Genomic DNA, 6,934 nt, shown 5'->3' with positions numbered 1-6,934 from the left:
AGTCAGGCAAAGTCCCCAGCGACTGGAAAAAAGGGAAACATCACGCCCATTTTTAAAAAGGGTAAAAAGGAGGACCCTGGGAACTACCGACCAGTCAGCTTCACCTCCGTGCATGGTAAGATCATGGAGCAGATCCTCCTGGGAGACATATCGAAACATATGGGAGACAGGAAGGTGATTAGAGACAGCCAACATGGCTTCACCAAGGGCAAATCGTGCCTGACTAATCTAGTGGCCTTCTACAATGGAGGGACTGCATCAGTGGACAAGGGAAGAGCTACGGATGTCATCTACCTGGACTTCTGTAAGGCCTTTGATACTGTCCCCCACAACATCCTTGCTGCTGAAATGGAGAGATATGGGTTTGACGGATGGACTGTTAGATGGGTAAGGAATTGGCTGGATGGCCGTGTCCAAAGAGTCAATGGCTCAGTGTCCAAGTGGAAACCACTAATGAGTGGTGTCCCTCAAGGGTCCGTACTGGGACCAATACTATTTAATATCTTCATCAATGACATAGTGGGATTGAGCGCACCCTCAGCAAGTTTGTGGATGACGCCAAGCTGAGTGGTGCAGTTGAATCGCTGGAGGGAAGGGATGCCATCCAGAGGGACCTTGACAGGCTTGAGGAGTGGGCCCATGCGAACCTCATGAAGTTCAACAAGGCCAAGTGCAAGGTCCTGCTCCTGGGTCAGGGCAATCCCCAGTATCAATACAGGCTGGGGGATGAATGGATTGAGAGCAGCCCTGCAGAGAAGGACCTGGGGATATCGGTAGATGAAAAATTGGACATGAGCCGGCAATGTGCGCTTGCAGCCCAGAAAGCCATCTGTATCCTGGGCTGCATCAAAAGAAGCGTGGCCAGCAGGTCGAGGGAGGTAATTCTCCCCCTCTACTCTGCTCTCGTGAGACCCCACCTGGAGTACTCCGTACAGTTTGGGGGTCCCCAGTACAAGAAAGACACAGACCTGTTAGAACGGGTCCAGAGGAGGGCCACGAAAACGGTCAGAGGGCTGGAACACCTCTCCTACGAAGAAAGGCTGAGAGAGTTGGGTTTGTTCGGCCAGGAGAAGAGAAGGCTCCAGGGAGACCTTATCGCGGCCTTTCAATATATAAAGGGGGCTTAAGGTTTTAAACTGAAAGAGGGTAGATTTAGATTGGTCATAAGGAAGACATTTTTTTACAATGAGTGGTGAGACACTGGAACAGGTTGCCTGGAGAAGTTGTGGATGCCCCATCATTGGGAGTGTTCAAGGCCAGGTCGGACGGGGCTTTGGGCAACCTGATCTAGCAAAAGTTGTCCCTGCCCATGGCAGGGAGGTCGGACTAGATGATCTTTAAAGGTCCCTTTCAAACCAAACCATTCTATGATTCTATGAAAACAGGAAAAAAAATAACTGAACAATTTAAAAAAGGCTACATCAAAGTTTTACTAAACTTTCCTTTTAAGGGAAAGTAATTAATAGATATAGGAATTAAAAATGGAACAACATGAACATGGGTTTATCAAATAATAGTTTATGGCTGACTAACACGATACGTTTAGTCAGCTAACTTATTTAAAGCAGGGATGATGTCGTTTAATTTTTGTATTACTCTTACTGGCAAACACAAAGAATGGGAGTTTACAGTAGATACAGGTTGCAGTGGAGGTTCAGATCATCCCTGAATATGCCCTGTAGTTGCAGTAACAGAAATTAATTAAAACCAGCATGAGATGTAATGTTATGGGTATAGTGACTCACATCAGTAATTTTTATAAGCTGCTGGCAGGGAGGTAAACAGGGTCATAATTTGAAAACTACTTATAAAGTAGTAGACCCCAGGACCTCTTTGTTCCTAAATGACTATGATCCATCAATGTAACAACACTATGAAAACAGGTGATTAGTTTTAATACACCATGAGGGAGGGAGAAAGGCTCTAAAGACTCATCTAAAATAACTGTTCATTAAAGTTTAGCCATCTGTGTTCAAAAATATATCTAAGCACAAAAAAATACAGAGAAGGGGATGACAGTCAGAAAAGAGACATAATTACATTAGTTGTTACTTAGAAAATAAGTAAAATTAAAATAAAGAAAAATAGTAACAACAACAACAACAATAATAATAATAGAATATACAAAGCAAGTGATGCATGATGCAATTGCTCACCATCTGCTAACCGATGCCCAGTCAGTCCCCGAGCAGCAGTCACTGCCCCCCGGCCAACTCCCCCCAGCTTATATACTGAGCATGACGTCATATGGTATGGAATACCCCGTTGGCCAGTTTAGGTTAGCTGTCCTGGCTATGCTCCCTCCCAGCTTCTTGTGCACCTGGCAGAGCATGGGAGGCTGAAAAGTCCTTGACTAGAGAAAAACACCACTTAGCAACAACTGAAAACATCAGTGTGTTATCAACATTCTTCTCCTACTAAATCCAAAACACAGCACTCTTCCATAATTCCTTCAGTTTTGTACAGATCCTGCGCTGCGTCCCTCACAAAAAAAGATGGTGGCATGCAACCTACCCAGGTTTCTTCCACAGTGACTATCAATGCAAAGAATCAATTTATGTGTGTCTACAATGGTCATGCAGGCCTGGCAGGCCTTTTGCCTGTGTTTGAAGATTTAGTTGTGATTGCTTTAGCTAGCTGTTTTCCAGATTTTTCATTTGATGTGTCAAAGTTTACAATTCCTTTTCTTTCCTTCATTTTGGTAATTCTTAAGTGTTTTAGAGAATGCTTTCCTATTTCTACTAACTTCCCTTGCTGTTTAGCCAGGCAGGCTGCTTTTCACCCCTTCTCAAGCCTTTCCTAATGGGAATTAATAGCACACTGGTACTCCGCTTCCTGTATGGTAGTCTGCTTTCCTTCAGTTATCACCATTTATCTCTGGTACCTTCTGGCTTTTAAATCTACGAATCTTTGAATCTAGGCTTTAAATTCACATCCAGCTTTTTATATCTACAATTCTTTCTTCCTTTAAAAAAATCTGTTGCCGTAATTGCTTAGATTTGCCAGATTATCTTCTTCATCTTGAGTATATATTATATTTTTTTGCTTGTGAATATGACGGTGATTTTTTTTTTCAGGTTCTGCTTTCTTATTGCTATTCGCTTTTCTTCACAAAAAACATTCCTTATCTTGAACTGTAAGGCAAAAATATAAATAAGGAAAAAAACAGATAAGTAAAGCAGGTAATTCTTAATGTCTAATTTTTTGATCTTGATGAAAGAAAGAAGCCTATAAAGATTAATGGACATATTAGCAAAACACACAGGGCTACCAAATGCTATCCATGTCCAAGCTTATCATGCTGGTCACTGAATATAATAATAGAACCAAGAGGCAAGTCATATTGACTTTTAGAATCCTGTTTTATGATTGAGGGAAACAGCTGTTTTTCAATATTGAAATTATATGTGGTTGAATTCAGATCTATGTATTTCATGAAAATATTTTTATTAGCATAAACTCCCTACATTTTTTTAGTACTGTCATAGACTGAGGTTTGAGGAGGCAAAACAACTGTCATGTGATACAGTTTCTTCAGAAACTGTCCCTTATATTTGTTTGCAAGTTAAAATATTTTGCACAACAGTTAAGGAGTTACTTTCCTCCTGTGATGAGGACAGGATGAATCACTCATAACTGAGATATTAACCACAAGCTTGAGCAACTGTAAAATGCCAATGAAGGAGAAAGGCTGAAAATAAGCTATAAGAAGCATTATATATTGCATATTAATTACATATTTGTAGCAAAACTATACATTAACAGGAATATCTAGATTTAGACAGAAATAACAAAAGATGAAACATTCTTTTTTTTCTTTGTTATCACAGTAATTTGAAGTCATCTTACTCGTTTCTCCAGTGTCTGGCATTGTATTAGGGCAGCAAGTGACTGAAAATATTCAAGGGGGGCAAAAAAGACCCCTCCAAAAGACAACAGTTCTAATATACACATCATGTATACTATTCACATGCTTGTTAGATCACTTTCTGCCAGTCTCCTCCTTCACAAATCATTAGTTATACACAAGCATGTTTAATATAGTTGAATTCCTGCATATTTAAAATTTGGTTAGATAAATTGAACTATCATGCTCAGCTTTCCCACTGTAGAAGGAACTCCTTTGTTTATATATATTGTACAAATGAGAGGTTAGGCCTCTTACTGTTTCATTTTTTTCACATTTGTAAAATTTTCAATTGATAATTAGTTTCTACCTATGTAAGGTTAGAGTAATACACATTAATTGTCACGCTGACTGAGGAAAGTACTTAATCAAAGACTTACAGGCATCCTTGTTAAAAAAAACAGTTTTGAGTATGTGTTTCAGGTCCTTAATCTCAGAGAGAAATGCCCAGATGTAGAACTCATTTTAAAAGATCAGTGTTATCAAGAGTGAATTAGTAATTACTTCCAAAATCATGACAGATATCGTGAACATCCTTAGAGAAATATATTCTTTACAGTAGGATAAAATTTGTGATATACTGGGTGTAGTAATCCTGACCAGAAGACATCGAGGAGTTAATGATCCACAGAAGAGTTAACATGAGTAGGCAGAGGCTTGTTCTGTGCTGCATGCACTGTGTTGCACATACAACTTGGCCTTCAGGCCTGTGTTGTGCTGCACAAATCCCTTGGCCACAAGATAGACTCAGCCAACTCAGTGTAACAGAGGAGCCAGCAGGCAGCTCCCACGCAGTACTTGCAATTATGCCACCTGCAGGGCCTTGCCTTTATCTAAAAGTGCATCAAGAAGTTTTCATGAGAATATCGTTTCCGTTTGATAGTTGTTGTGGTTTAACACGGCAGGCAGCCAAACACCACACAGCCGCTCGCTCACTCCTCCCCGCCCCCCCAGTGGGATGGGGAGAGAATCAGAAAAAAAAAAGTAAAATTTGTGGATTGAGATAAAGACAGTTTAATAGAACAGAAAAGGAAGGGAAAATAATAATAATTATTATTATTATTAATAATAATAATAATAGACTATACAAAATGAGTGATGCACAATGCAATTGCTCAAGACCTGCCGACTGATGCCCAGCCCATCCGCAAGCAGCGATCGCCCCTCCCCGACCAACCCCCAGTTTATGAACTGAGCATGACATCATATGGTATGGAATACACCTTTGGTCAGTAGGGTCAGCTGTCCTGGCTATGCTCCCCCCCAGCTTTTTGTGCACCTGGTAGAGCATGGGAAGCTGAAAAGTCCTTGACTAGCAAAAACACCACTTAGCAACAACTAAGTAGATACAGGTTGCAGTGGAGGTTCAGATCATCCCTGAATATGCCCTGTAGTTGCACTAACAGAAATTAATTAAAACCAGCATGAGATGTAATGTTATGGGTATAGTGACTCACATCAGTAATTTTTATAAGCTGCTGGCAGGGAGGTAAACAGGGTCATAATTTGAAAACTACTTGATTGCAGCGCATGTTTCACATTCATGGATAACCTGTGCAATAGCGTCCATGGTCAGTCCACCCCTCGATCACGAGCCCATCTATATGTTGTGTCTCTTCCTTGGTGGCCTGAGGTGTCATGGGCCCACTGAGCTATAAATAATTCACCCTTATGTTGCCAGTCCAGATCCACCTGAGCCACTTCAATCTTAGCAGCCTGGTCCACCTGCTGGTTGTTTTGGTGTTCCTCAGTGGCCCGACTCTTGGGTACGTGAGCATCTACACGACGTACTTTTACAGCCAGGTTCTCTACTCGGGCAGCAATATCTTGCCACAATGCGGCAGCCCAGATGGGTTTACCTCTGCGCTGCCAGTTGTTCTGCTTCCACTGCTGCAACCACCCCCACAGGGCATTTGCCACCATCCATGAGTCAGTACAGAGATAAAGTACTGGCCATTTTTCTCATTCAGCAATGTCCAAGGCCAGCTGGATGGCTTTCACCTCTGCAAACTGGCTCCATTCACCTTCTCCTTCGGCAGTTTCTGCAACTTGGCGTATAGGACTCCATACAGCAGCTTTCCACCTCTGATGCTTTCCCACAAGGCGACAGGACCCATCAGTGAACAGGGCATATTGCTTCTCATTTTCTGGTAGTTTATTATACAGTGGGGCCTCCTCAGAACGTGTCACCTCCTCCTCTGGGGATATTCCAAAATCTTTGCCTTCTGGCCAGTTCGTGATCACCTCCAAGATTCCTGGGGGACTGGGGTTTCCTATTCGGGCCCGTTGTGTGATCAGTGCGACCCACTTACTCCACGTAGCATCGGTTGCATGATGTGTAGAGGGGACCCTCCCTTTGAACATCCAGCCCAGCACCGGCAGTCGGGGTGCCAGGTGGAGCTGTGCTTCAGTACCAACCACTTCCAAAGCAACTTTAACCCCTTCATATGCTGCCAATATCTCTTTCTCAGTTGGAGTGTAGCGGGTCACGGATCCTCTGTATCCCCGACTCCAGAACCCTAAGGGTCGACCTCAAGTCTCCCCTGGTGCTTTCTGCCAGAGGCTCCAGGTAGGGCCATTCTCCCCGGCTGCGGTGTAGAGTACATTCTTCACATCTTGTCCTGCCCGGACTGGCCCAAGGGCTACTGCATGAACTATCTCCCTTTTAATTTGTTCAAAGGCTTGTTGTTGCTCCGTGCCCCAACTGAAATCATTCTTCCTTGTCACTTGATAGAGATGGCTTACGATCTGACTGTAATTTGGAATATGCATTCTCCAAAAGCCCACAACGCCTAAGAAAGCTTGTGTTTCTTTAGTGCTAACTGGTGGGGACAGGGCTGTTATTTTGTTGATCACATCCATTGGGATCTGACAATGTCCATCTTGCCATTTTATTCCTAAAAACTGGATCTCCTGTGCAGGTCCCTTGACCATACTTTTTTTATGGCAAAACCGGCCTTCAGAAGGATTTGGACTATTCTCTTCCCTTTCTCAAAAACTTCTTCTGCTGTGCTGCCCCACACGATG

The sequence above is a fragment of the Calonectris borealis genome, chromosome W (genome assembly GCF_964195595.1).
Source record: "Calonectris borealis chromosome W, bCalBor7.hap1.2, whole genome shotgun sequence".
Classification (NCBI taxonomy): Eukaryota; Metazoa; Chordata; class Aves; order Procellariiformes; family Procellariidae; genus Calonectris; species Calonectris borealis.
This window is presented reverse-complemented; position numbering follows the sequence as displayed.